The 22,484-nt window shown below is 44.1% G+C and overlaps 1 protein-coding gene and 1 pseudogene across 9 annotated transcripts in view; both read right to left on the reverse strand.

The window, feature by feature from the left end:
* PDZD2 (PDZ domain containing 2) overlaps window positions 1–22,484 on the reverse strand; it is a 472,221-nt gene that overhangs the window by 187,168 nt on the left and 262,569 nt on the right. The window lies entirely within an intron of this gene.
* LOC120365934 (5S ribosomal RNA) lies at window positions 11,640–11,757 on the reverse strand (annotated as a pseudogene).

Here is a 22,484-nt window from a genome sequence, read left to right on the forward strand (position 1 = left end):
GAAGATTCCACCTCGCAAAAAAAAAAAAAAAAAAAAGCAACAGCAGCAGAAGACTGTAGAGCCTGCAGAACTGTGAGCCAATTAAACCTCTTTTCTTTATAAATTACCTAGCTTCAGGTATGTTTTTAGAGCAGTGTGAGAACAGACTAATACAAGGCTCATGGGCACCTCTACTCTGAGCTCTTGGGAAATCCTTCCAGAATTTTTTTTATTTCTACATATCCTTCAATGGAAAGGGCTATTTTGTGTTTATTTTTGAGAAAGAGTCTCGCAGTCACCTAGGCTGGAGTGCAGTGGTGTGAACATGTCTCACTGCAGCCTCGACCTCCTAGGCTCAAGTGATGCTCCTGCCTCAGCCTCCACTGTAGCTGGGGCTGCAGGCACCCATGCAGGCTGATTTTTGTGTCTTTTGTAGAGACAGGGTTTTGCCAAGTTGCCCAGGCTGGTCTCAAGTAATCCTCCCACCTCAGCCTCCCAAAGTGCTGGGGTTATAAGCGTGAGCCACTGCGCCCATCCAGATCTCACTTTTTATTTCCTTCTTAACTCTCCTTGGCTACAAGTTTACAATATTCTCTACCTGGCAAGTGTCAGATGCAATAATCATCCCAATCCTGTGGCTCCCAAGGGTTTTCTGGATCTCCTGCAGACTTCTGACCGTGGCTACTGACCCCTTCAACTGGCTGACCCTGTCTCCCTTGCCAGCTCTATCTGGTTCCTTCCATTTTGTGTGGCAAGATACTGTATCCCCGCCCTTGTTCAAGAGATAGTTAGTGCCTGTCCCTCATCGACCTCCTTCCACTCCTGCCAGCCTAAGTTTCCCACCTTTGCACATGGTTTTATGGAGTTTATAAATAGTTTCACACAAACCTGACCTGTCATGATGACAGTTAGCACAGGGCTCTCACTAAATAGAGACGGACGCTGGTAGGAGGCGCACACACACTCAAGTGAACTGTCCCATCAAGCCTGTAAGCCCCTCCCTTCCCCAGGCAGCTGGACACTAATTTTATCTCTAGCTAGATGAAATGTCTTTGCCCAGGAACAGCGAGGCAAGTGGTTGCTGCACTGGCTTTGTGCAGAGCACAAGGCCTCCAAAGATTTAGAATCAGGGAACACCCGGGATCTGTGAAGAAAACAGCTGAACACCTGCAAGGTCACAGTCTTGCACAAATGCCACTCAAGCCAGGGCAAGCCCAATCTAAAAATAGATGTACCTCAATTGGGACATCAGAAGGTACCAGCAGGCACAAGAATACCACACCCAGCTCAGCTGGCCTCACTTGCTGGGCTAGCGCCCCAGGTATGAAGCAACAAAAAGATGGACAGACACTGCTATTCACCCCTTGCTCAAGGGCAATCGGGGACCCAGTGGGAGTAGAACCAGGCCTCTACACCTGACTGTGGGCATGCAAAGGCACCCTCCCCAGGAGTGGTTGAACCTGCTCTACACAAACACAACTGAAGTAGAGAAGCCAACCCTTGGATATACCCAATTGTCTCTGAATGACACCCAGGAAGACGAGCCTGCTCCAGGCAGGGTAACTGAAGCCACCAACACAGACACTAATGCCTTACATCAGGATGGACCGATGATTATTGGAAATAGACACTCAGTGCCACAAAGAAAAATTAGTACTGAGACAAAGGATTTTTCAGCAATGCAATTTTTACTTCCTGGACTGCAGGAAGGGTACTCTGGCTAGCCATCTTGCCACAAGAGTACAATGAATGAAGGAAAACACACAAATTTATTCCTTATACATCTGGGGTTGTCCTTACTGTTGTGTCTGATTTCCATTGGCTGGAACCAGACCTCACAATGTAAACTAAAACCCAATTGGCTAACAACTGAAAACTTTTCTAAGTAGGTAAAAGCAATGGAGAGCTGGGACATGCCTGTGAGCCCATTCAGCACAGGTATCTTGGTTAAAGTCCAGGGAGATTGTATATCTAGAAGACCCCATCATCTCAGCCCAAAATCTCCTGAAACTGATATGCAACTTCAGCAAAGTCTCAGGATACAAAATCAACATGCAAAAATCACAAGCATTCCTATACACCAATAACAGACTTAAAGAGAGCCAAATCAGGAACGAACTGCCATTCACAATTGCCACAAAGAGAATAAAACACCGAGGAATACAACTAACAAGGAACGTAAAGGACCTCTTCAAGGAGAACTACAAGCCATTGCTCAACAAAATAAGAGAGGACACAAACAGATGGAGAAACATTCCATGTTCATGGTTAGGAAGAATCAATATCGTGAAAATGGCCATACTGCCCAAAGTAATTTACAGATTCAATGCTATCCCCATCAAGCTACCAATGACCTTCTTCACAGAACTGGAAAAAACCACCTTAAACTTCATATGGAACCAAAAGAGAGCCCACATAGCCAAGTCAATTCTAAGCAAAAAGAACAAAGCAGGAGGCATCACACTACTGGACTTCAAACTATACTACAAGGCTATAGCAATCAAAACAGCATGGTACTGGTACCAAAACAGAGACATAGACCAATGGAACAGAACAGAGGCCTTGGAGGCAATGCAACATATCTACAACCATCTGATCTTTCACAAACCTGACGAAAACAAGCAATGGGGAAAAGATTCCCTGTTTAATAAATGGTTTTGGGAAAACTGGCTAGCCATGTGCAGAAAGCAGAAACTGGAGCCCTTCCTGACACCTTACACTAAAATTAACTCCAGATGGATTAAAGACTTAAACATCAGACCTAACACCATAAAAACCCTAGAAGAAAATCTAGGCAAAACCATTCAGGACATAGGCGTAGGCAAGGACTTCATGACCAAAACACCAAAAGCATTGGCAACAAAAGCCTAAACAGACAAATGGGACCTAATCAAACTCCACAGCTTCTGCACGGCAAAAGAAACAGTCAGTAGAGTGAATCAGCAACCAACAGAATGGGAAAACATTTTTACAGTTTACCCATCTGACAAAAAGCTGATATCCAGAATTTACAAAGAACTAAAACAGATTTACAAGAAAAAAACAAACAAGCCCATTCAAAAGTGGGCAAAGGATATTAACAGATAATTTACAAAAGAAGACATATATGAGGCCAACAAATATACGAAAAAATGCTCATCATCACTGGTCATCAGAGAAATGCAAATCAAAACTACATTGAGATACCATCTCATGCCAGTTAGAATGGCGATCATTAAAAAATCTGGAGACAACAGATGCTGGAGAGGATGTGGAGAAATAGGAACACTTTTACACTGTTCGTGGGAGTGTAAATTAGTTCAACCATTCTGGAAGACAGTGTGGCTATTCCTCAAGGACCTAGAAATAGAAATTCCATTTGATCCAGCAATCCCATTACTGGGTATATATCCAAAGGATTATAAATCATTCTACTATAAGGACACGTGCACATGAATGTTAATTGCAGCACTGTCTACAATAGCAAAGACCTGGAACCAACCCAAATGCCCATCAATGATAGACTGGACAGGGAAAAGGTGGCACATATACACCATGGAATATTATGCAGCCATCAAAAACGATGAGTTCATGTCCTTTGTAGGGACATGGATGAACCTGGAAACCATCACTCTCAGCAAACTGACACAAGAGCAGAAAATCAAACACAGCATGTTCTCACTCATAGATGGGTGTTGAACAATGAGAACACATGGACACAGGGAGGGGAGCGTCACACACTGGGGTCTGTTGGGGGGAAATAGGGGAGGGACAACAGGGGGTGGGGAGTTGGGGAGGGATAGCATGGGGAGAAGTGCCAGATATAGGTGATGGGGAGGAAGGCAGCAAATCACGCTGCCATGTGTGTACCTATGCAACAATCTTGCATGTTCTTCACATGTACCCCAAAATCTAAAATGCAATAAAATAAAATAAAATAAACTTAAAAACAACAACAACAACAAAAACAATTGTTTGCCTTCCACAGATTCGGTCTTTAGACTTTATGAGCACCTACAACCATCAGGAACATATATGGGGCCCCTACCCAATGTTCTCTCTCCCACCGTGCCCCCAGCACATGTACAATCTGACACGTACAGTCCCTGCCAAACCAATCTCCAATAAATCTCTTAGAAAGAAAAGGCTCTGAATAAAGGATTTCTGAAAATAGCCCCGCTCTGAAGATGCACTGTAAAAAGGAAGTTTTCCCCATGGACAGAATGAAATCAGGACTGGGCTCAGATAGAAAGGCCAAGCGCATATTAACCTGTCTGTATACTACCGGTCCATTCATCTGTTTTTCAAAAACAGACCCAAAAAGAGTAGTATTTGTCTTTACACAGGATAAGCACTTGAAAAAAAATTAACACACACACACAAATCAAAATTCCCTTCTCTCACATCCTGGGCCATGGGTCTTTGGAACTCTCTGGCCCGTACCTAGAGCAAATGGTACGCTTGCCAGCCTTCAGGATGTTTTCTGCCAAACCTAGAAATGCCCTTCTCCTGGGCACAGAGCAGGGCTTTCCTGGAGAGTCTGCCTGCTTCTAGGCTGAAATGTCTACATGTAAGACAAAAATGGTTCTTTTGGTCAAGAGCTCAGAGGACAAGCAGCAAGGAATACTGGGGACCCCTGTCTGCAGGGTTTGCTGTCGCTGTGGAACACCCCCCAGCACAGAAGGTCTGTAACTGGTTAACTGGGGAGTCAACAGAATCTGGGGGCCACAAGGCTGAGTCTGATAGGAAGGGCCAAGAGGAGGCGCCACAGGCTCATCCTTTTTTTGCCTGGATGTGACAGCAGCAATCTAATAACATGGGGGTTTCAAGTGAGGGATGTTTCTCTAACTGGAATGTAGGCATTAGGAGGGTAGGTGCCGTCTCGTCCCAGTATTCGTTTGCAGCACTGCACAGTTCTAGAAACACCCAATATACTCTCCGTTGTTTAGAAAGTAAAGGTATCCAGCTGGGCGCAGTGACTCATGCCTGTAATCCCAGCACTTTGGGAGGCTGAGGCGGGTGGATCACCTGAGGTCAGGAGTTCAAGACCAGCCTCACCAACATGGAGAAACTCCATCTCTACTAAAACTACAAAATTAGCCGGGCGTGGTGGTGCATGCCTGTAATCCCAGCTACTGGGGAGGCTGAGGCAGGAGAATTGCTTGAACCCAGGAGGAGGAGGTTGTGGTGAGCCTAGATCATGCCATTGCACTCTAGCCTGGGCAACAAGAGTGAAACTCCGTCTCAAAAAAAAAAAAAAAAAAAAAGAAAGAAAAGAAAAGAAAGTAAGTAAAGGTATGCAATGAAGACCTCCTACTGCTTCTAAAAGAAAGAGGAATTCAACTCTAAAACTTTCCTTCTCTCACAGGGACAACGAGGTACATTTTCACCACTTACAGCGTTCCCCACCCACTACATTTTGCTGAACTTAACCTCTGTATACACTAATCCCCACCAGGCTCACTGTAAATATTTCATGCTACCTCCATTCCTGTATGAGCACATGTCAGAATTACTGAGGCTGCTAAGCCTGAATTTAGGTTTGCTTCACCAGCTTTCTATGTCAATTCTGTGTTAAGAAGTGGTCCTGTACACGGCAGAGACTCAACTTCAAAAGACCACCCCCGCAACAAAAACCACCTTTGTCACTGATTCATTGTCTCTGTTTCGTCATCTAAGACCACGACATTAGCACTGGCACCAGATTTCACTGGGGCACCCTTTCTCACATTAACATTTGCCCTCTGAAAGTTTCAAAGTTGTCCTCTGAGACTCGCTTCATCTACTCCTAAAGTTTTCCTTTTCAAAATGAGATCCCTGTGTTTAAGATCAGATTTTTTTTTTTTTTTTTTTTTTTTTTTTTTTTTTTTTTTGAGATGGAGTCACGCTCTGTCACCCAGGCTGGAGCGCAGTGGTGCAATCTTGGCTCACTGGAACCTCCTCCTCCCAGGTTCAAGCAATTCTCTGCCTCAGCCCCCCAAGAGGCTGGGATTAAGGTGCCCACCACCACGCCTGGCTAATTTTTGTATTTTTACTAGAAACAGGTGTTTAACCATCTTGGCCAGGCTGGTCTTGAATTCCTGACCTCATGATCCACCCACCTCAGTCTCCGAAAGTGCTGGGATTATAGGCGTGAGCCACTGCGCCTGGCCAGGATCAGAATCTTGAGTACTGACTTACTGGAAGGACAATGCAATTTCTTAATCTAGTCATTTTAATTTTGAAAAAAACCTCCAAGTTTTTATGTTTTGGAGCCATGTCGGCACGTGCTACTCGAGTGGAGAATTTCATTCCCTGTTTAATGCTGGGATTGCATGGCACTGGAGAAGTTCAGGGGGGCACACAGGGGTTGGGCTGGTAGCCACTGAAGAGTTACAGACACTGACATTCCTGTCACCGAGAGGCAGGGAGTGACATCTGGCTCTAGCTCTTAGCAGCAGAGACAGTGTGCTGGGGGTAGAGGAGAGGTTGGAGAAGGACTCAATTAAAATGCAAATGTTCCTCCCCTTGCTGCTGCTAAATGAACCTTGAAGGAAAATTAATACATATATTCCAAGCCTCTGGCAAAATCAAGACTTCAAGATAACCAGAAAACACAAACGAAAATCCTTCATGACTCTATTTCTAATATTGCATAAGCTCTAAACCCTACCGTAGTAAACGGTGGTGTTAAACAAGCGGATCTGGTTTCTCCCCCTTCAACTCTGACCGGCTTATTCACCTGATGATGTAAATCACCCATGTGCTAAGAAGACAGAAACCCACACTGGCAGCATAAGCCATAGGGAATGGCCCCACCCAGTAGGATTACAGTTTCTAAAATGCCCAGAAATTAGCATTATAGTGGTATGAACCAGACACTGCATCCAGAGTCTGCACATTGCTTACAGTAACTCTTAGGGTCTTAGCCCTTTTTTTTTTTTCGATTGTACCAACTAGAGAACTAAGCAGAGATATGAATTCAATTTGCCTGAAGTCCTCAGTGAGTAATGCAGAATGTGGGCCAAATCTTGGCTTTGTGTTTCTTTCATTCCCACCCCCTCCCCAGAGGAAGTTTTGCCCTGTCTTCCAGGCTAGAGTGCAGTGGTGTGATCTCAGCTCGTTGCAACCTCTACCTCCCAGGTTCAAGCAATTGTTGTGCCTCAGCCTCCTGAGCGGCTGGGACTACAGGCATGCACCATCATGCCCAGGGTTTTGCCATGTTGGCCAGGCTGGTCTTGAACACCTGACCTCACGGGAATCCACCCACCTCAGCCCTCCAAAGCACTGGGATTACAGACATGAGCCACCATATCCAGCCTGATCCTATTCTTCTAATCAGCATATTTTCTTCAAGTCTCCTTTGTTTTCAGATCTTGAGCTTACTTGTGATGCTTTTCTCAAAAGCAACTGAAAATCTTTACCCTAAAAGAAGGATGTCATGTTTTTCATATAAAAAAAAATGCTAAACTTTTGTTCACTGGGTACGTTTGTTATCCTTGCACTCAGCATGTGGGACCCAGCAAATGAAAGCCCAAACTTCAGAGAGAAACATGGGAATAGAAGGTTCTGTTCCTCACCCTATGAACTCTAAATAGGATACCAGACTTCAGAAGAAAGACTTCCTCCACTAAACAAACAAACAAACAAACAAAAAACCACGTAACTTCAGAAAGTAGCATCATGCTAGAGAGACACCTCCATAGAGTGGGTTTCCTTTGAGTGGTTGAGTCGTTTTTTCACATTGGACCCTCATATTAGCCCCACGGCTAGAGGAGGAGAAACAGAACAAGGTGAACCTTCTCTAGTGTGTGAATTGTGGGGTTTGGTTATACTTAGATGAGCCCAGAAAGGTCAATCTGCAATTCAGTCTGTATTCACCAAAGCACCAGAGAATAGAGGCACAAATGGTGTACCCACTATCTACTATGGTCTGAATTTCTGTGTTCCTCCAAAATTGGGAGGAGGCCCCTTAGGGGTTAGGAATTTAGCATACAAATTTTGGGAGGCCCACCTCAGCATCCAAGGTATGATTTAGGAGGTGGAGCCTTTGGGAGGTGATATGGTCATGAAGGAAGAGGGCTCATGAATGGAATTCGTGTCCTTATGAAAGGGACCCTAGAGAGCTACTTGGCTTCTTCCACTATATAAAGACCCAGCAAGAAGGCACTACCTATTAATCAGAAAGAAACCCTCACCAGACACTGAATCAGCTAATGCCAGGATCTTGGACTTCCCAGCCAGAAGACTGTGCAAAATAAATTTCTGTTACTTACAAGCCATCTCATTTATGGTATTTGTTATAGTAATCCAAATGGACTAAGACTCTGGTCTTTATGTGGAAGAGCCAAGGTTGGGGCTGGGGCTGGGGCTGGGATGGGGGTGGATTAAGCGGTAAACACTGTAGATTGATTCACTCAATCCTCGTTTAGCAGAAAATGTGAAACCACCATATTCCGCTGCAGCCAGAATGTAGGCATGTGAGCTTATTTCTACCAATCAGAAGCATCCCAGAGTGGCTGGGTGCGGTGATTCATGCCTGTAATCCCAGCGCTTTGAGAGACTAAGGCTGGAGGATCATGAGGTCAGGAGTTCAAGACGAGCCTGGCCAACATGGTGAAACCACATCTCTACAAAAAATACAAAAATTAGCTGGGCATGGCGGCATATGCCTGTAATCCCAGGTAATAGGGAGGCTGAGACAGGAGAACTGCTTGAACTGGGACCCAGGAGGCAAAGATTGCAGTGAGCCCAGATCACACCACTGCACTCACTGCAACCTGGGTTACAGAGCGAGAGACTGTCTCCAAAAAAAAAAAAAAAAAAAAAAAAAAGCATCCCAGCGCAACCTGGACACAGTGTGAGTGACAGAGGCGGCAAGGGTCACCCATCGTGATCCAGGCCTTCTGAGGAGCATGGCAGAAGAGAAGTGCAGTCCTGGCATTCATTCCCTCAGCTCTTGGGGACTCAGCAGCCAGCAGAGGCAGCATGATTTCTCTGCTAGAACAGACCCACGGCGTGGTTTGGCCCTTTTCCTGGCTCCATTACATCCAAGCCTGATTCTTGGTTCTTCCCAGAACTTCTGTGAACCACCTAACCAACAACTTTTAATACATCCCTTTCTGCTTAAACTAGCTACAGGAATTTCTGTTGTTTGCAGCCAGAAGTCCTGCCAGACTCAGCAAGAAAGCAGAGAAATGAAAGGAAGCTGGAAGAACTGTGGGAGCCAGCTGACAAGGCGACACGGTGGCCACGTGCTCTAAGTCTGGGGCTTCTGAACCCAGTGCTGTATGCCCAGTGAGGCCACGTGGCGGCATTCACAGAGCAGAAGGTTTAGCGGTGGCTGTACAAATGTTGAATGTCAACTCTACTGCCCTAGATTCTATACTGTCCTGGATGAGTTTCTTATATTGTCTGAGCCTCAACTGACTCATCTACAAAACTAGAGCAATGCTACTTTGCTTAGAGAGTTTCAGAGAGAATAAAACTAGGTAATATCGAAACAGTCAAGTACTGTGCCCAGTGACCAGTAGTTGTTTCAGAACTAGTACAACTATACCATCAAATTTTCACCAGTTGATTTGGCTTACATACCATATATGTCAAAATATAAGGTTATATTTTCTCTAACATCTTATAAAAGAGGAAGTTCTTATATAGTTGAGTCTGTACAAATTATATTATGTACCTCCTTCAGTTACATTGTTTTGGATGAAAAAGTATTTGGAGAAGACACAGCTGTCTAATAACCAATGGGAATTTTAGATGCTTAGACACAACTAGTTTAACATCAAGGGGGAAATCAAATTAAAGTTAAGTTTAACAATTATTCCTAGGTGAATAATCTCACCATCTTAAGTGCTCTATTTTCTCACAACGGAGGAACAGGTGGTTAAAAGTGGGTGCTGGCCAGGCATGGTGGCTCATACTTGTAATCCCAGCACTTTGGGAGCCAGAGGTGGGTAATAGACAGCTTGAGATCAGGAGTTTGAGACCAGCCTGGCCAACATGGTGAAACTCCATCTCTACTAAAAAAAAAAAAAAAAAAAAAAAAAATCCGGGCACGGTGGCTCAAGCCTGTAATCCCAGCAATTTGGGAGGTTGAGGCAGGCAAATCATGAGGTCAGGAGTTTGACAAGCCTGGGCAACATGGTAAAACCCTGTCTCTACTAAAAACACAAAAAATTTGTGGGGCGCAGTGGCAGGTGCCTATAATCCCAGCTACTCGGGAGGCTGAGGCAGAAGAATCTCTTGAACCCAGGAGGCGGAAGTTGCAGTGAGCTGAGACTGCACCACCACACACCAGCCTGGGTGACAGAGTGAGACTCCACCTCAAAAAAAAAAAAAGTTAACCAGGCATGGTGGTAGGGACCTGCAATTCCAGCTGCTCGTGAGGCTGAGTCATGAGAAACCGGGAGGCAGAGGTTGCAGTGAGCCAAGATCGCACCACTGCACTCCAGCCTGGATGCCAGAGTCTCAAAGAAAAAAAAAAAAAAAAAAAAAAAAAAAGTAAGAACTCTGGAGTTCCACAGCTGGGTTTAAATCTTGGCTCTGCCTTTCATGAGCTATGTGACTTTGAGTAAGTTATTTGACCTTTCTGAAGTTTAGTTCCCTGAGTAAAGTGAGATAAGGCATCAATCTCACAGATTTCTCTGAGTAAATGAGTCAATACACATAAGGCACCTATGACAGTATTTGGCACATAGTAAATGCATCCATAAATGTAAGCTATTTTCAATCATATGATGAAGGGATGGAGGAACTATGCCAGGGTTATATGAATACTTGTGGCCTTAGATAAAACGTCCAGGGGCAGCACCATACATAAATATAAATATTGCAGTCTTTCAAATAATAAAGATGGAGGGTCATATACTCTGAAAACTGAATCAGCTGACTTAAAATGTGGCTCTGAGTATCTGAATAAATTTGCTTCATAAACGATATGAGTGGGAAAAGGAATATTCAAAATTAATGTCGTTTAAATTTTAAATGTGATTTTAATTATGTATGTGAATGAAATATTGGAGCTATACATGACTATTTCATGTATATCACTGTATTATTAGTAAACTAAATTGTATCCTATTAGTATACTAAATAGTTCGTGTATATTTATGTTGGCCAAAAACCTTTTTGTAGCTCTTATGTATGAAGCTTATATTCTACTATACAGGGTAAAAGAAAATGTTCTTCTCTTTTTTTAATCAGCATAGAAAATTCAAACTGTTATCGAAAAGCATTTTTTTTTTTTTTTAGATGGAGTCTCGCTTTGTTCCCAGGCTGGAGCACAGTGGTGCAATCTCAGCTCACTGCAACCTTTGCCATCCGGATTCAAGAGATTCTCCTGTCTCAGCCTCCTGAGTAGCTGGGACTACAGGCACCCGCCCCCACTTCCCCCTGCCACCACAGGCGGCTAATTTTTGCATTTTTAGTAGAGACAGGGTTTCATCATGTTGGCCAGGATAGTCTCACTCTCTTGACCTTGTGATCCACCCACCTTAGACTCCCAGAGTGCTGGGATTACAGGCATGAGCCACCACACCCGGCCTCAAAAAGCATCTTAACCACATGTCCTTGCTCCCCAAATTAATGCCCTTATGATCCCCACTCCTGACTTTTGCTAGATTTGAGTTTAAATGTATTTATATTCAGACAAGCTACATATGTTTTTCTTTTTATCTTTTTCTTTTTTTTTTAAATGCCTACAGCACCCAGTATTTCCAGGCGGTCTCCCATCCCATTACTAACCAGGCCAACCCTGCTTAGCTTCCGAGATCAGACGAGATCAGGCGCGTTCAGGGTGGTGTGGCCATAGACCTACATATGTTTTTCTAAAAAACAATGCCTCCACTCCAAATAAAGCATGGTCAAACTCAATGAAGAACTCAAGATGACATCAGTCCCATTTTTCTTAAGTCCTGTTGTGTGGATGACAAGTGACAGATCCAAAGTAACAGCCAAATCTGTTAACATTTTCCCATTTCTAAACCGTCTTCAAAGAAAATCACACATTGAGTCATCCCATCCTCACAGTAGTCCAGCAGAGCAACCACGCCACCTGGATTCATGCTGTCCCCAATACAGAACTGGCAGCTTTTTGTTTTGAGACAGAGTCTTCCTCTGTTACCCAGGCTGTAGCGCAGTGATCTCAGCTTATTGCAGCCTCTGCCTCCCGGGTTCAGCAATTCTCCCACCTCAGCCTCCCGAGTAGCTGGGATTACAGGCGTGCACCACCATAGCCAGTTAATTTTTTTGTATTTTTGGCGGGGACAGGGTCTCACTGTGTCGCCAAGGCTGGTCTCAAACTCCTGAGCTCAAGTGATCTGCCCACCTCAGCCTCCCAAAGTGGTGGGGTTATAGGTGTGAGCCACCCTACCGGACCAGAACCATTTCTGCAATTACTAAGGATGTGCCTGATTTGTTCAGAAAAGGTTTTACTCTTTCTGGTCTCTGTTCTTCAAGTTTGCCTTTGACTGATTTCACGTAACCTCTGATATATTTCTTGTAGGCTGCTCTGGTGAAGTTGGTTTCCTGCAAGTAATAGTCTGTGACCATATCAACGCCACAGCCATTATTACTGTGTTTTCCACACTTCGCCGTCGGGGCCTTTGGCAGAGGCATTTCCACCAATGAGCCGGTCATCAGCGTCATTCTACTGACCGTCTTCCCCTCCACTTCCAAGACAGCCAGTCTGAGATTTCCAGGATCTCGTGAACACACCTCATCATGGCAGATAAGGTCCAGGTAAATAATCATGATGGTGGACGAACAGTGGCGCTGCCTTAGAGGAGCCCAGAGCTGCACTCAGTGGGGGGTGGGGGAGGGGAGGTACACACCTGTAATCCCAGCTACTCAGGAGGCTAAGGTGAGGGAATTGCTGAACCTGGGAGGCAGAGGCTGCAATGAGCCGAGATCACTGCGCTATAGTCTGGGTAACAGAGCAAGACTGTCTCAAAACAAACAAAAAGCCACCAGTTCTGTATCGGGGAAAGCATGAATCCAGGTGGCCTGGTTGCTCACTAGACTACTATAGGCCTTGCCTACATTTCAAACAAAAAAAAAAAGGATCAAACTAAAATAAAAGGAAATAGAAATATAGACTACCTTTGTGCATTTGCATTTTAAATATACATAAAATTAGTCCAGCGCAGTGGCTCATGCCTGTAATCCCGGCACTTTGGGAGACCGAGGTTGGCGGATCACAAGGGTCAAGAGATTGAGACCATTCTGGCCAACATGGTGAAACCCCATCTCTACTAAAATTATAAGAAGTAGCTGGGCGTGGTGGCACCCATCTGATAATCCTAGCTCCTTGGGAGTCTGAGGCAGGAGAATTGCTTGAACCCAAGAGGTAGAGTTTGCAGTGAGCCGAGATCACGCCACTGCACTCCAGCCTGGTGACACAGCAAAACTCTGTCTCAAAATAAAAAATAATAAAAAAAAAATACGTAAAATCTCCAACATGGATAAAGATGCGATTCAATTCTATTTACCTGATCCTTTCCTTATGCCTTTGTTTAATTGGGAGTGGGAGTGGGGATAATAAAATCCAACTAAAACAGCAAGACTTTCTTCCTAAGGCATAAAACATTAAACATATAAAATACTGTATTTCCAAAAATTAGACAGGCATGGTGGTGGGTGCCTGTAGTCCCAGCTACTCAGGAGGCTGAGGCAGAGAATTGCTTGAACCCGGGAGGCGGAGGTTGCAGTGAGCTGAAATTGCACCACTGCATTCCAGCCTGGGTGACAGAGCGAGACTCCATCTCAAAAAAAGAGAAAATATTGTATTTCCCAGTGTCCTCTACTTCATGGGAAATGGATGGATTGATGAATTTGGCCTGGTAATCCACTACCTGTAGCTTTTAGTGGATCTCTTGAAAGAAAGGCACAATAAATCTGATGGGTGTATGGACCAGGGCCTTTATGTCATTTATGACCATTATTATGAACTGTGTCCCCTCTCAAAATGCACATGTTGGAGCCCTAATCCCCCAATGTGAAGGTATTTGGAGATGAGATCTTTGGGAGGTAATTAGGTTTCAATGAGGTCAAGGAAGGGACCCTATGATTGGATTAGTGCCTGCATAAGAGGGGAGGCCAGATAGCTTGCTTGCTCGCTTCTCCTGCCACGTGAAGACACAGTGAGAAGGCAGCCATCTACAACCCAGGAAGAGAGCCCTCGCCAGAAACTGACCATGCTGGTACTTTCGACTTAGACTTCCAGTCTCCAGAACTGAGAGAAAATAAACATCTTGTCATTTCAGCCACGCGGTATTTTGTTACGGCATCCTGCCAAAGAAAGGTAAGGATCATGGCCACTTAAAACATTAAGAAGTCATTGTAACCAAAATCTCAACAAAACAATAATCTACTATAACAAGACAAACCCCTTTGCTTTGATCATCTTCTTGGCTCTCAATAATAAACTTGGGCTAGCCAAGCATTCTACGCAGAATTAGATGGATAGTAGAACTTTCAAAGCTTAGATAAAACATTTAATCTAATTCTTATTGGATATGAGCCCACCCAAAGGTGGAAACTATGTTCAAACATTCTGTTCTAGACAGTGTAAGTAGTCTCTTTGATTTTTTGAGATGGAGTCTTGCTGTGTTACCCAGGCTGGAGTGCAGCGGTGCAACCTTGGCTCACTGTAACTTCCGCCTCCTGGGTTCAAGCGATTCTCTTGCCTCAGCTTCCTGAGTAGCTGGTACTACAGGCATGTGCCACCACACCTGGCTAATTTTTGTATTTTTAGTAGAGAGGGGTTTCACCATGCTGGCCAGGCTGGTCTTGAACTCCTGACCTCAGATGATCTGCCCACCTGGGCCTCCCAAAGTGCCGGGATTACCTGATTAAGAGTCTACAACCGGCTGCAGTCTCTTAATAGATTTTCTAAATCATTGGTAAAACGAAACTAAGGCCACATGGGGTGGCTTACATCTGTAATCCTAGCACTTTGGGAGGCTGAGATGGGCTGATTGCTTGAGCCCAGGAGTTCAAGATTAGCTTGGGTAACATGGAAAATCCCATCTCTACCAAAAATACAAACACTGAGGCGGAAGGATCACCTGAATCTGGGGAGGTCAGGGCTACAGTGGGCTGTGATGGCATCACTGCATTCCAGGCCTCTGCAACAGGGGGAGACTCCATTTCAAAAACAAAAACAGAAAACCGGTAACCAAGTGCACATCAGTAACCTGAAGTTTATTTTACTTGTGTGGTGTCTCAATTAAAATTATCTCAATTTCAGCCTCCAGGCACAGAGGCTCATGCCTGTAATACCAGCACTTTGGGAGGTCAAGGCAGGCGGATCACTTGAGTTCAGGAGTTCAAGACCAGCCTGACCAACATGGTGAAACCTCATCTCTACTAAAAATACAAAAATTAGCTTGGTGTGATGGTACGCACCTGTAACCCCAGCTACTAGGGAGGCTGAGGCTGGAGAATGGCTTGAACCTGGGAGGCGGAGGTTGCGGTGAGCCACACCACTCCACTCCAGCCTGGGCAACAGAGTGAGACTCCATCTCAAAAAAATAAAGTAAAATCACCTCAATTTCACTCTTAGTAACACATACACAAATGTAAAAACCAAGAACCACCACTGAAGCAAGAATGGGGGAGGGGAGCTGATACGAAATTGTGATGTGTAGTGCACTATACCAAGGAAGGATACCCGTCCAAAGTCCAATGACGAAAGTTATCAGCTTCTAGCAGATAGGCCATGGACTTCAGGCTCTGAATGGGTTGTTTCAAGCCTTGCAAAATAAAAAGTTATAAGTCAGGGCTGCCAGAAATCCACATCCTCCGAAGGTACCCAATACCTCAATAAATCCACTCTTACTCTGGGAAGTTCTAGGCAGGAAGGTTAATTCCGTAGTGAGAAGATACTTTCCTGACCAAGAAGATACACAGAGGTGCATGAGGTTATATTTAATGTTTGACCACGGGTCTGCTGGGTTGGAAAATTCCAACATCTTCCAGTGGTAAACTGAACTCCACCCCTAAGAGGAGAAAAATACAGGCCAAGAACATGAGGAAGATTCCACTAACTGGCTTAGAAGAGGAAGAAGAGTAACCCCAGCATCTTCAAGTTTCTGGTAGAGAAGGAGAGAGTATATAATCACTTCAGCTTAAACTGGAACACCTGCAAGGAGAAGAAAGGTTTGCTATGCATTGCTTCAACCACTTAAAAAGAAGTGACACCAATCAAAACAAATGCGGCCAGGTGCAGTGGCTCACGCCTGTAATCCCAGCACTTTGGGAGGCTGATGCAGGTAGATCACCTGAGGTCAGGTGTTCGAGACCGACCTGGCCAACATGGTGAAACTTCGCCTCTACCAAAAATAACAAACAAACAAAATGGGTGCCTGTAATCACAGCTACTGAAGAGGCTGAGGCAGGAGAATCACTTGAACCCAGGAGGTGGAGGTTGCAGTGAGCTGAGATCTAGCCACTGCACTCCAGCCTGGGTGACAGTGCAAGACTCTATCTCAAAAAAAAAAAAAACAAAAAAAAACCAAACCCACAAATTCACTCCCTCGGGTAAAAGCAGATTCACTTGCATAATTTTATAGGCGAATCTGAAAGACAAGCAGCAACATTTAGACGTTCTGCTTCTTTCTTAATGCCCAACTATACCTCAGCCTTATTCAAGGTAATTGTGCCTGGAATTCTGTATCTGTGCCTTTGCAATAACATTTACCATCTACTACTAATATTTAAAAAAGACATTAACAATAAATGTTGGCTTCCAATGACTCAAGTTTCCACATCTCAGCCTCTAGGTCATGTTAATAGCAATATTAATTGTTTTCTCAGGCAATGTATTGGCATGTTTATAAATGCTGGTTCATTTAAAAGGAAGAGATCTATTTTATTTTCTTGGCTTCAACTAGGAGCAGCCTTGCCCACAGCAAGTGCTCATTAAATGTTTGTTTATTGAACGACTGTTGACTAAATAAACTTTTCCCTGATTTTTAACATTTGTGGCTGATTTCACTATGTTAACCTTCAGCCACTTGTAATTTGTAGATGTAGTAAGTTTTTACTAATAATTGAGCTTATAAGAAGTGGCATAACTTAATGTTGAATAAATATCTCATGATAAAGACTTACAGGTTATTATTTTGCTGGTTTGGTTTTGTTTGTATTTTGGCTAATTGAAACCCACACAGTTGAAAGAAAAACATTGCTCCAAAATACTTTAAAAAAAGTGTTGGGGTGAAATGGCTTACAGCTGTAATCCCAGCACTTTGGGAGGCTGAGATGGGCAGATCACCTGAGGTCAGGCGTTCAAAACCAGCCTGGCCAACATGGCGAAACCCTGTCTCAACTAAAAATGCAAAGCCGCTGGGCATAGTGGCAGGTGCCTGTAATCCCAGCTACTCGGGAGGCTGAGGCAGGAGAATTGCTTGAACCCAGGAGACAGAGGCTGCAGTGAGATCATGCCATTACACTCCAGCCTGGGCAACCAGAGCTAAACTTTGTCTCAAAAAAAAAAAAAATAAATAAATAAGGTTTTGTTTTTGTTTTTTTTCTAACTTACAATGACTTTTTTTTTTTTTTTTTTGGAGACATGGTCTCATTCTCATTGCCCAGGCTGGAATACAGTGGCGTGATCGTGGCTCACCGTGTCATCTCTCAGACTCAAGTAATTCTCCCATCTCAGCCTCTTGGGTAGCTGGAGCTACAAGCACGTGCCACCCTACACAGCTAATTTTTTGTACTTTACTTAGTAGAGACAGGGTCTATGTTGCACAGGCCAGTCTCAAACTCCTGGGCTCAAGCAATCCTCCCACCTTGGCCTCCCCAGGTGTTTGGGTTACAGGCAACAGCCACCGCGCCTAGCCTTTCCTATTCTACCTCTAAATTACATAATAATATTTAATTTTTACTTTTTTTTGAGACAGAGTCTCACTCTGTCTTCCAGGCTGGAGTGCAATGGTGCAATCTCGGCTCACTGCAACCTCTGCCTCCCAGGTTCAAGAGAATCTCCCTCCTCAGCCTTCTAAGTAGCTGGGATTATAGGCACATGTCACCATACCTGACTAATATTTTGTATTTAGTAGAGGCAGGGTTTTACCATGTTGGCCAGGCTGGTCTTAAACTCCTGATCTCAGGTGATCTGCTCGCCTCAGCCTCCCAAAGTACATTTTTTACTTTCAAATTGTAAGAGGTTTTTTTTCCTCCTGAATGCAAATCCCTTATCAGAGATTTTATTATTTGCCAAAAATTGTTCTCCACCTTTTTCATAAATGGTGCTGGAACAATGAGAAATTGACATGCAAAGAAATAAAACCCTAATACAATTTTAAGTTGTGTGTGTGTGTGTGTGTGTGTGCGTTTTCTTTGAGACAGACTCTCACTCTGTCAGCCAGGCTGGAGGGGCATAATCTCAACTCACTGAAACTAACACCTCCTGGGTTCAAGTGATTGAACTTCAACCTCCTTCCTCAGCCTCCCGCGTAGCTAGGATTACAGGCATGTGCCATTGCACACCCACCTAATTTTTGTATTTTTGTTTTTAGTAGAGACAGGTTTCACCATGTTGGCCAGGCTGGTCTTGAACTCCTGATCTCAAGTGATCCACCCACTTCAGCCTCCCAAAGTGCTGGGGTTACAGGCATGAGCCACCGCGCCTGGCATAAAATTGTAAGTTTTAACAAAAATTAATATAAAATGGATCACAGACCTAATATAAGAGCTAAAACTATACAACTTTTAGAAGAAAAAATAAGGATAAATCTTCATGATCTTCCATTATGAAAAGCCTTATCAGATAAGAAACCAAAACCACAAATGATAAAATAATAAACTGGCCTAACCCAAAATTAAAAGCGTTTGTGTTTCAAAGGATATCAAGAAAATGAAAAAAGCAACCCACAGGAGAGAAAATATTTGCAAATCATATCTAATAAGGGAATTGTGTTAAGAATGTATCCAGGCTGGGCAAAGTGTGAAACTGTGGATCACCTAAGGTCAGGAGTTGGAGATCAGCCTGGCCAACATGGTGAAATCCCATCTCTACTAAAAACACAAAAATTAAAAAAAAAAAAATTAGCCAAGTGTAATGATGCACACCTGTAATACCAGCTACTCAGGAGGCTGAAGCTGGAGAATTGCCTGAACCTGGGAGGTAGAGGCCGGAGTGAGCTGACATTGTATCCCTGCATTCTAGCCTGGGCAACAGAATGAGACTGTCTAACAAAGGAAAAAAAAAAGAAAGAAAAGAAAAGAAAAAAGGATAATGTGTCCAAATTAATTCCTGTAACAATTCAATAGTAAACAGACAATTCAACTGAGTAACAGGCTGAAGATCTGAACAGATGTTTCTCCAAAGAAGATATTGAAAAATGGACAATAAACCCAGGAAAAGATGCGTAACATCATTAGTTATCAGGCAGATGCAAATCAAAACCACAATGAGAGACCATTTCATACACATTAGATTGCTGATAGTTGGTTGTTTTTTGTTTGTTTGTTTTTTTGAGACAGAGTTTCGCTCTTATTGCCAGACTGGAGTGCAATGGCGCAATCTCAGCTCATCTCCTCCCTCAGCCTTCCTAGTAACTGGGATTACAGGGCTTGCCACCATGCCCTACTCATTTTTTGTATTTTTAATAGAGACGAGGTTTCACTGTGTTGGCCAGGCTGGTCTCAAACTCCTGACCTCAGGTGATCCAACCACCTCAGCCTCCCAAAGTGTTGGGATTACAGGCATGAACCACCTCACCCAGCTGGAGATAATTTTTAAAAAGGACATAATAACAAGTGCTGGTGAGGATTCGTAGAAACTGAAACTCTCATGCATTGTTGGTAGGAATGTAAAATTGTACAGTCCCGTCAGAAAAGTTTCACAGTTCTTCAAAATGTTAAACATAGAATTACCAAATGACCCAGCAATTCCACTCTTAAGTATACGCCCAAGAGAAATGAAAACGTTATGTCCACACAAATCTTGTACATGAATGTTCATATTATTTACTATAGCAAAAATGTGGAAACAACCCCAATATCTATCACCTGGTGAATACAGAACACTGGACTGCCATTTGGTGATAAAAAGAAATGAAGCAGTGATATATAACACACCTGTATGAACACTGAAAATATGCTTAGTGAAAAGAAGCCAGTCACAAAAGACCACATAGATTTCATTTACATGAAGTGTGCAGAAAAGGAAATTTAGAAACATAGCAAATAGATGAGTGGTTGCCAGGGAATGGGAAGTGTTGTGGGGGAGGGAGAGTGACTGCTAATGGATGCAGGGTTTCTTTTTGGGGTGATTAAAATGTTCTAAAAGTAGATAGAGGGATGTCTGCAGAGCTGCTTGAATTTACTTAAAAACCATTTATGGGCCGGGCGCGGTGGCTCAAGCCTGTAATCCCAGCACTTTGGGAGGCCGAGGCGAGTGGATCACGAGGTGAATAGATTGAGACCATACTGGTCAACATGGTGAAACCCAGTCTCTACTAAAAATACAAAAATTAGTTGGGCATGGTGGCGCACGCCTGTAGTCCCAGCTACTCGGGAGGCTGAGGCAGGAGAAATGCTTGAACCCAGGAGGCGGAGGTTGCAGTGAGCCGAGATTGCGGCATTGCACTCCAGCCGGGGTAACAAGGGCAAAACTCCGTCTCAAAACAAACAAAAAAACCATTTATTGTAAACTTTAAATGCATGAAATGTGTAATAACGTAATCTCAATAAACTGTTAAAAAAAAAAAAAAAGTCTGGCCTTGGTGGCTCCCACCAGTAATCCCAGCACTTTGGGAGGCCAAGGTGGGCGGATCACCCGAGGTTGGGAGTTCGAGACCAGCCTGACCAACATGGAGAAACCTCCGTCCCTACTAAAAATAAAGAATTAGCTGAGTGTAGTGGCACATTCCCGTAATCCCAGCTACTTGGGAGGCTGAGGCAGGAAAATTGCTTGAAGCCAGGCAGTGGAGGTTGTGTTGAGCCAAGATTGTGCCATTGCACTTCAGCCTGGGCGACAAGAGCAAAACTCCGTCTCAAAAACAAAAACCTCAGATGTAGGTGTGTGGACTCCCCAACACTATTTATGTCCGCTCACAAAGGTACTGAAAATTGATTGAGAAGTATACACTTCTTCAATTTGAAACAGACCAAAATCAAGAACCTTCAAGTCACCTTTTTTTTTTTTTTTTTTTTTTTTTTTTTTTTTTTTTTAAAGACAGAGTCTCGCTCTGTCGCTCAGGCTGGAGTGCAGAAGCACGATCTTGGCTCACTGCAACCTCTACCTCCTGGGTTTAAGCGATTCTTATGCCTCAGCCTTCGGAGTAGCTGGGATTACAGGCATGGGCCACCATGCCTGGCTAATTTTTGTATTTTTAGTAGAGACGGGGTTTCATCATGTTGGCCAGGCTGGTCTCAAACTCCTGACCTCAGGTGATCCACCCGCCTCGGCCTCCCAAAGTGCTAGGATTACAGGTGTGAGCCACCGCGCCTGGCCAAAGTCACCTATTTTTATAGTCATTAGCCTAAATGCATATTAAAAATGCTTGGCAAGTATAACAGAAGGTTCTTAAAAACGTCAGCTCTTGCCTCCAACTCCCCTTCCCCTTTTTAAACTGGCAACACACTAGTGTTCAGGAAAACCAGAAAAACTATTTCTCAATGAGTAGTAAGTATTTGTCCAGGAAGATTTAGGAAACTCACTTTTCGTAGAAAATTAATCAGCAAAATCCTCTAAGCATTTCTGATGGAGTTTTCCTCCTCCTCAACACACATTCCACCACCCCCCGCCACCAACAAACCTTGGGGAGAGCAGGAGAGCAGCTCTGAGAAAAGCTTTCTGCTTCAAAACCCTAAAGCACTCGCCTTCAACCAACAGCTTGAACAGGAGTGCCCTGGGCATGTCAGCATTTTATGTAAGTCATCTCTTGTCCTTAGTCCCTGCCTGGCAACTGCCCGAGGAGCCTAATTTACCAGTGCTCCTTCCTACCGTCCTGAAGCCCAGCTTTAAAGTCTTATGTCCACTTTTATCATTGGCCATATGCTACGCGCAGTAACCAATAAACTGATAGATAATCCTACAGAGGCAAGAATGTTTCAACCATTTGAAGAAGCCAGGTCTGGATCCTACTGAGGGAGTATGCTATCTTCTCTTTCCGGGTCCATAAGGGGCATGGTTTCAAAGGCAAGAACTTCCCAGTGCCATGCCTCCATCCGTCTCCGTGGAACCTGGAGTTCTCTGTCTAACTTTCCCACGCGCTCGGGCTAGGTAAAATTCCAGGTGAGCTTCCTTTGTTCAGAAAGCTCGCCGAATGCCCTGGAAGGAGAGGCTCAGTTGTGGGCCCAAGCAACCAATCTGATATCAAAGTCAAAGATTAATGACTCCAGAGGAAGTTTGAAAGATCTCTCATTGGACAAGAACGTAAACGGAGCAGGAATAACTTCAAAGTTAAAACTCCACTGCACCTTGCCTGCGCGGATTTCCCTCTGGGATCCTCTCTCACAACAGTGTGGACCTCTCTCTCTACCTCCCTCTCCCCCTCCCCCGACACCCTCCCCTCCCCCTCCCC

Source organism: Saimiri boliviensis, chromosome 1 (assembly GCF_048565385.1).
Source record: "Saimiri boliviensis isolate mSaiBol1 chromosome 1, mSaiBol1.pri, whole genome shotgun sequence".
NCBI lineage: Eukaryota > Metazoa > Chordata > Mammalia > Primates > Cebidae > Saimiri > Saimiri boliviensis.